General features: G+C 32.7%; 1 long non-coding RNA gene across 1 annotated transcript in view; it reads right to left on the bottom strand.

Moving 5' to 3' along the window:
* LOC124887232 overlaps positions 1 to 886 on the bottom strand; it is a 10,120-nt gene extending 9,234 nt beyond the window's left edge. Inside the window, exon 1 of the long non-coding RNA XR_007044587.1 lies at positions 450 to 886. This is a non-coding gene — a long non-coding RNA (uncharacterized LOC124887232). The remainder of the gene's footprint in view (positions 1 to 449) is intronic.
* Between the last annotated feature and the right edge of the window lie 8,255 nt (positions 887 to 9,141).

Raw genomic sequence — 9,141 nt, 5'->3', positions numbered from 1 at the left:
TACTTAACAAAGCAAATATTTAAAATATAAACTTCAAAACTGCAGTAACAAAAAAAAGAAAAGAGAAAAAAAATTGACTTGGATCATAACTGATACAATTTAAGCAGTGGTGGCGAATGGAGTCCATTACATGTTTCTACTATTGCTTTCTCCTCTTTGTCTTACTTTTGTTTGTGCATGTGCATGGTTATTGTCTGCATGAATAATGCAGTTTAACTCTTTTTTTTTTTTTTTTTCATACACGCATGCATGAGTCTTAAGTTATAGTTTATACTACAACTGCGCACATAAAAATATTATAATAACTAAATGCATAATCATGTCCAAACCTCACGTTTAAATAATTAATTTTACGTACTAAATAATGTATAAAGATATTTAAATAATTTCATTCATATTTTGATTCACCATAAACCTTATGAAATAATAGTACAAGATGGGATAAAAACCTGTATGACAAATTAACTAAGTATTGAAACAAGAACGTCGTCACCAGAAACTCGAACGAAAACCTCATATCCTTGGCCCATTTCTTTTGCTTTCTTTTTCCCTTCTTTAATCTTTTTCCATCTTGCTTTCTTCTGTTTCTAAATTTCTTATTTTATTTTGTTTTTTATTTTTTGTTTGTTTTCTCAAGTTTTGTGTCTTGTATTTTTCTAATCTCACTCCTCCTTTCACCAAATGTTGTTTTCTCCCTTTTGGTTTTTGTCCGTGAGTTTGCCTTCTCTTGTTGTTTTTTGCATTTTCTTTTTCGTGTGTTGCAGTGTGTATATATAGGGGTGTAATGTGGGAGGTTGAGGGAGTTGAGGAAAAAATGGGGGTGGTTGAGATAGTTTAGGATAAGATAGAATTTTTAAATTTTAATTTTTTTTATTTTTCCTTTTTTTTAAAGAAGACAATGATAATAACAAATATAAATAAATAAATAAAATAACAGTAATAATAATAAAAATAATATAATAATAATTAAGAAAACACAATAAAAGTTTAAAAATAATTAAAATAAATATAATTAAGATAGTACTAAAACTATTAACTTATTTGTTTAAAATTTAAAAAGAAAATATTTAAAAAAAAAATTTAAAAAAATAGAATAAAATAAAATAAAAAATCTCAAAATTAACTTTATTTTTAAACTAAAAATTTATTAGAAAATAATAAGAATTTAAATAATATTAAACCAAATATAAATATTTAATATCAAAAATTATATATATTAAACTCGGGAGGGTCAAAATCACATGTCTACAACAGATCTTCTTGATAAAGGCTCCATCCATCCTAGTGTCTCCCCCTGGGGTGCACCTGTGCTCTTTGTGCGTAAGAAAGATGGTTCCCTCCGTATGTGTAGAGACTATCTTCAGTTGAATAAGGTCACTGTCAAAAATAAATATCCCCTTCTTAGAATTGATGATCTCTTTGACCAACTTCAAGGTCCTAAGTATTTTTCAAAGATAAACCTTCGCTTGGGGTATCATCAGTTGAAGGTTAGGGAGCCTGACATTCCCAAAACAACTTTTCGAACCCAATATGACCATTATGAATTTTTAGTCATATCTTTCGGATTGACTAACACCCCTGCAGTTTTCATGGATCTAATAAATAGGGTGTTCCGTCAGTTTCTAGATCTGTTTGTCATAGTCTTCATTGATGACATCTTGATTTATTCTAAAAGTGAGGAGGATCATGCCAATCACCTCCGAATTTTCTTCTGACCCTCAAAGATCATAGATTGTATGCAAAATTTCCCAAGTGTGAATTCTGGCTTAATGTTATTACTTTTTTGGGGCATATTGTGTCTAGTGAGGGAATTAAGGTTGATCCCTAAAAGATTGAGGTAGTGAGAAAATAGCCCAGACCCACGACTCTAATCGACATTCGAAGCTTCTTGGGTTTGGCGGGATATTATAGGAGGTTTGTAGAGAGTTTTTCTTCGATAGCTGCTCCACTTACCAGGTTGACACAAAAAAAAAATTGTGTGGTCTGACTCTTGTGAGAATAACTTTGAAAGATTGAAGGACAAGTTGACTACTGCGCCTGTTTGACCCTTTCTGAGGGTACAGAGGGTTTTGTTGTATACTATGATGCGTCCTGAGTGGGACTTGGATGTGTACTTATGCAGCATAATAAAGTAGTAGCTTATGCATCTAGGCAGTTGAAGGTGAACGAGCGAAATTACCCCATCCATGACTTGGAGTTAGCGGTTGTGGTATTTACACTTAAGATATGGCGACATTATCTGCATGGGGTACATGTTGATATATTTACTGACCATAAAATTTTACAGTATGTTTTCTCGCAGAAAGAGCTAAATCTCAGGCAAAGGCGTTGGTTGGAACTATGGAAGGATTATGACATGAGCTTGCACTATCATCTGGGCAAGGCGAATGTGGTGGCCGACGCCCTCAGCAGACTATCTATGGGCAGTCTTGCACATGTTGAGGAAAGAAAAAGGGAGATGGTGAAAGATATTCACCGGCTTGCAAATCTAGGGGTGCGACTTCTAGATTCTGAAGATGAAGGGATTGTTGTGCATGAGATAGCTAAATCTTTCCTTTGTGCAGAAGTTAAGAAAGATGTGGGTCAACAGAAGGTGATGTCTTTTGAAACTGATGGTGATGGGATTTTAAGATATCAGGGTAGGTTATGTATGCCAGATGTGGATGGATTGCGGAAAAGAATCCTTGATGAGGCGCACACTTTGAGGTATGTTGCTCACCCAGGCTCTACTAAGATGTACCATGATCTTAAAAACATATATTGGTGGAATAATATGAAGCGTGATATGGCTGATTTTGTTTCCAAGTGTTTGAATTACCAAGAAGTTAAAGTGGAACATTTGAGGCCAGGTGGTACTTCCCAAGAGATAGCTTTGCCTATGTGGAAGTGGGAGATGATCAACATGGACTTCATAACTGGAATTCCGCGGTCCCGAAACCAGTATGATTCCATTTGGGTAATTGTAGAATGGTTGACCAAGTCAGCGCACTTTTTGCATATAAGGACTAACTATTCGGGAGATGATTATACCAAGCTGTACATTGAGGAAATAGTTAAATTGCATGGGGCACCGGTATCCATTATATATGATCGAGGTACGCAATTCTCTTCATAGTTTTGGAGATTTTTTCAGAGGGGTTTAGGTACCCAAGTGAACTTGAGTACTGCATTCCACCCTCGGATAGATGGGCAAGATGAACGCACCATTCAGACCCTCGAGGACATGTTGAGGGCTTGTGTAATTGACTTCAAAGGTAGTTGGGTATATCACTTGCCATCGATAGAGTTTGCTTACAATAATAGCTACCATGTCAGTATTAAGATGGCTCCTTTTGAGGCATTTTATGGGAGAAGATGTAGATCACTGATTGGGTGGTATGAGGTGGGTAAAACCCGATTGTTTGGTCCTGACCTTGTTCATCAAGCAATAGAGAAGGTGAAGATCATTAGAGAATGATTTAAGACAGGCCGGAGTCATAAAAAATCCTATGGCGACATTCGGAGAAGAGATTTAGAGTTTGAGGTGGATGATTTGGTATTTCTAAAGGTCTCTCCTATGAAAGGGGTCATGCGATTTGGGAAGAAAGGAAAGCTTAGTCCTCGTTATATAGGACTATACTGGATTTTGAGAAGAATAGGTAGGGTGGCCTATGAATTAGATTTGCCCGCGAGTTTGTCTTCATCCCGTATTTCATGTGTCCATGTTAAAGAAGTGTATTGGAAATCATTCCCTAGTGTTGCCTATAGAGGATATCAACGTGAAAGAATCCTTGTCATACGAGGAGAAACCCGTTGAAATCCTGGATCGCCAAGTTAGAAAGTTGAGGAGTAAGGAAATAGCTTCAGTAAAGGTAATGTGGAGAAATTAAAAGGCCGAGGAGGCTACTTAAGAGCCAGAAGAAGATATACGTGCGAGGTACCCGACTCTTTTTGAGACCATGTATGATGATTTAAAAGGAACAAATCCTATACTACTTCTTTTCTTTCATTTATTTCTTGAAATCATTCTTGATGTGTCTCGAGTCATCATTCGGCGACGAATGATCCCAAAGGGGGGATAATGTAACACCCCGTATTTTGGGCTATGACGTAAACCGTTTTCTATGCGTAAATAATCCAAAAGCCATAAATCCAATGTGAATGTAATGTGTTAATCAACTATATAGTGTGGGAATCTAGTTGAGTATAAATTAAGATCATAGAGGTCCCTTAACTCAAGGACGAGTTGAAAGCCTTCCTATCGATTGAATTTTGCTGAGCATTTAAATTTGGATCAACTTCAATCGACCATTACTTTTTGTATATATCAAATTAGAGGGTTTACTATATATCAAATGAAAGGTATTTGAGTCCTCTTTCCAACGCCACCAATTTTGCCTAAATCTGATAACGGGGTAAAAGGTTATAGTCATTTTACAGTAAGCTATCCAAACTGCCAAAGTGCGACGGGAAGGCCGACGGACCATCGCGCCAGCGACAGATCATCGCCCAAGCCGTCGCAACTGAGGTATTAAGTCCATTTTCTAGCCAAAAAGATATGGTTTGAGGGACGGTCCGTCCCTGGGGTGACGGTTCGTCGCCCAAATCGTCCCGAACCTCCATTTAGCGATCTAAAACTGTTTTTAAAGGAATTTTTGGATCTTTTCCACATTTTTTTAATACCTAATTACATCAAATCAAAGGACATAACTCCTCATTTATCCATAACATCAAAATTAGGGTTTTTTCCAAGAAAAAGGAATCAAGAACCAACCTCTAAGTTCAAGATTTCTAAAGAACGAATCGAGATTCGAGTTCTTCTCTCTAAACTAATTAATTTAAGGTACGTGGAGTTGTCCTAATATCATGGGCATGATTTTGATACGAATTTAAACAAGATTTTTTTTTATAATTATGTAAGTATGTATGCCATTATAAGTGGGGTTTCATTTTAACACAAAAATCATGCATCGTGATATGGTTTTGAGAAGAATATTGAAAGATCATGGGGTTGTTTGCTTATATATCTTAATTGTTGAATTTGTGGACATGTGACTTGAATTTTAAAAGGTGTTATGAACATGAGTTGTGAATCCTTTATTCCCCATGATGATGTTTATGAACCCTACATAATACTATTGTTAAAGTATTGAGAGCATGAGTTTTAAAACCCCTTTTTATCATGAAAAAATGTGTTTGACTAATGTTGTACTACTGGGTAAATATTGAAGTTTCTTGACTATTTTGTGTTGGGGAATCGATATGCATATGTTTGGTGTATGGGAGTCTTGTTGGTGTTCAGATAATGACTTACATAAAATGTGGGGAGTAATTACGTCGAATGAAAAGAGGAAGAGAATGTTGTGAGTATGATGCATATTTTGTCTTATATCAAACTTAAAGCTTAAATTGATGTGAGTTAGATGGTTACCCGAAGAAAGCACGAGTCAGATGACTCGATGCTGGAAACCGTGAATTGCCGACACAGGAACTTGGTACCCTGCTATGTGATCTTGTGTATCTAGTACTATGTCATCCCAAATTGAGTCCAGTGGTTAGGAGCCCTTCTTTGTGATCTTAAGCCCAACCACGACATATTGACTTGATTGGGGTTGTGGCACCCTGTTGTGTGATCTTGTGTGTCCTTTCCTCACTAATACTCCAATCTTGGTGGCAATCGAGACTTGGCAGTTGGTTAAAATGTGAAATTATAGGGTGTACCATCTAGCTCAATAGTGTTGCATTTTTATTGAAAAATCATTATACTATGCCCATGTGTTTTCAAATGATTTTAAATTAAAGTATTTTATAATAGCTCTCACCTATGTTATATAAAAGTTGTATTTTATTTTTGGATTACTCTGCGTACCAGTACAATTGTATTGACGCCCTATATTCTAGGGTCTGAGGCTAAGTCTAGAGGTCCTGCAAAGCCGTAGAGTTTTCAGCCAGAAGTGAAGTATGTGTGCAGTTGGTGAGCCTTCTTTATTCCGAAAGACCTATTTCTTTTTGTCATATGTTATTTATTTTGGTTTAGGTCCACTGGGGGCCTTGTCCCAGTTTTAGTTGTGATGACTGATTTTGATGTAGTAGAGATTTCGCAGACAGATGTTAGATGATGTTGAAGGTTTTTATTGAATTCCTTGACTTTTCAGTCGTATGATGTTATTGACCATGTTTCCGTATGAATCCATTTCCGCATTTTTTTTTCGATTGTATGAACGTGTGTATGATTGCCTGTTAACAAAGGAGCGCTCGGGCCTTCACAGCTCGGGATGCTCGTCACGGCCAGGGCCTTGTTCGGGTCGTGACAATCCTCTAATTATAATGTTAGTTTGGCATTTCTTTGTGATGTATATTTCTTTGTTTTAGCTAGCAATATTAATTGAGATGTGTTGGTTATGTCACGTCTTAGGCAACACTATCTTGTTACTTCCTCAATTTCATTTTACGTGACTTATTTAGTTTAAATATTACATTCTTTCTTAAATAGTTTTCACTATTTTTGTTCATATACATCAAATTGTTTTGTTACCGCTGGCAAGTGCATTCCTCGTACGAGACCACTTCACGCCACACACTTTACACTATTTACCGATCAAAATTATGATTAATTTTTTAGGATTTAGATCGGATAGTTTTAGTTGAGTCCAGATTAAGCTTAACATTTTAGTTAATTTAGTTTTGACCAATAGAAAATTGTCACACATTTAATAAAAATTTTAATTACGATTTTAAAAATCTTTAGTTGCAGGGGTACTTTTGAGCTATAAAGGTGGATAGATGAGTATTTTTGAACCAATTTCAATACTTGAAGGATATTTCTAATCCAATAGGTTAACTGAGCGTATTTTAAAACCAATATCAATACTTGAAGGGTATTTCTTGCCCCTTTTTCGTTTGTATTATTTAAGTTTTATTTTATCTAGTTAATATAAAAGCCTCGACAATTTGTGAAAGCCATTAAAACTTCCCCAACTCTTATACATTTTATCAAGTGATCAAACTATAATTCATAAATAAGTTATCGAAATATCTTAAGGCGCAATACTAATAAACTTTTATTTTCATGCTCTTTTTTATAAATAAATATTTGGGATTATATCCTATTATAACTTTTCTTATACATATAATTTTACAAAGATACACTAGTCAATAATAATAGTAATTAGTTATCCATTAACTAATACTTTCACATGGTATAAACAATCTCTTTATGCTGAGAACGAATTTAAATGATGAGTATTTTTTTTATACAATATAAAGTTGCATGTCAAGGTTTACATTTTTCAAAAATTTTAAAATCAAATATTCTGGAGAAATTCATGATTTGAAATTGAAATTTAGTATTCTTTCCGTCTCAATTTATTTGTCTTATTTTTTTTTAGTTTCAATAAAACTGTCTCTTTATTTTTCCGGCACACTTTAATTACTATAATTTTACACATGACATTTTTAATAATACAAGATCAAAAAATATTTTGGTACATTCTAAGCTTCCGTTTGGCATAAATTTTGAAGTTGAAACTTGAATATTGAGCTTCTAAAGTTGTGTTTTTTTTTTTTTTCTTTTAAAATTAAAGTTGTGTTTGGACATATATTTCACTTAGAAATAATATTATGTTTTGTAAGCGTCGGAAATCTCAAAAACCACAAAAATGATCTAAGCTAGTTTTTAAAAATTTGAAATATTTGAAGATTAAATTTTCAAAATCTAATCAATTTTTATGGTCAAACATATATTTAAATATAAATTTACAAAATTGTTCTCTAAATCTTAGCTATATATCTTTAGATCCCATTTAACCATAGATTTTAGAAGTACTTTTCGAAAACAGAAATAACTAAATTTGCATGGCCATCTAGCTTTTGAGAAATTTGGAAAACCGAATTTTAAAAATTTGCTAAAACTTTTCTTTTAAAGATTATTAAACTCACCCCTAACTTTTATATTTTATAAAGAATAAATTCATCAATAGAATGTAGAAAGATTATATTAAAGAAAAAATAGTTAACACAGTTGTTATTATTTATTCTCACAGATGAATCTTCGTAGCTAATTAATTTGATGAATTGTAGCAGCTAGTAATTGTGTTATTAGTACTCTTTCATTCCTAAATATTTGTAATTTTTATTAAAAATAGATATTCCACTATATATACTTGTCATTTCAGAAAATCAAGATATAATTGAGTATATTTTTTTCATTTTACCCTTAGTATTCTTCTTATTTTGTTGGAGAGAGATCACATTTTTCATTAATTAGAGAGATGATTCCAGCTATTAAATAAGAATGTCATAGTAAAAACATATAGTTTCTTAAGGAGCGCGCAGATCATATGATCAGTATTTAGAAAAGGAGAGAGTAGTTTTTACTAGAATATTATGTTATGAATTTTAGAATAATATGTTATCTAGTTCATTATAAAACTGTTAATTTTATGTCAAACTTATGAATATTTTTAATATTTTTAAAAAGCTATTTTTGTATAAGTCGTGTTTCAATTTTCTTCAAAAGAATAAATAAATAAATATATTTTCAAAAAATTATGACCAAACGGATTTCAAAACGTTGATGTAAACATAACCAAATCAATTTTTCGAAATATCCACGTTTCATATTTTTCAAAAAAAAAAGAAAAAAGAGTTGAATAAATAGAGTTCTAAAATTATCACCAAACATTTTAAAACTTCAATATAAACTTAACCGAATTCAATATCTCAAAAATATCCATGTTTCATGTTTTTCCAAGAAAAAAAAAAGTCGAATAAATATACTTCAAAAAATTATGACCAAACACATTCTAAAACTTTCAATATAAACTTAACCGAATCCACTTCACCGAAAATATCGATGTTTCGAGTTTTTTCAAAAAAAAAAAAAGTTGAATAAATATACTTTCAAAAATTTATGACCAAACGCATATTAAAACTTCAATATAAACTTAAGCAAATCAAATTTCTCAAAAATATCCATGTTTCATGTTTTCCAAAAAAAAAAAAAAAAAGTTAAATTGATATACTTCCAAACATTGTGACCAAACACATTTTAAAACTACAATATAAACTAAACCGAATCCGGATTCTCGACAATAATCATATTTCACGTTTTAAAAAAATAAAAAATAAATATACTTCCAAAAATGGTTGAAAATTGTTTTC

The sequence above is a fragment of the Capsicum annuum genome, chromosome 1 (assembly GCF_002878395.1).
Source record: "Capsicum annuum cultivar UCD-10X-F1 chromosome 1, UCD10Xv1.1, whole genome shotgun sequence".
NCBI lineage: Eukaryota > Viridiplantae > Streptophyta > Magnoliopsida > Solanales > Solanaceae > Capsicum > Capsicum annuum.
Note: the sequence above shows the minus strand (reverse complement) of the source record. Positions and strands in the feature narration are given on the sequence as shown.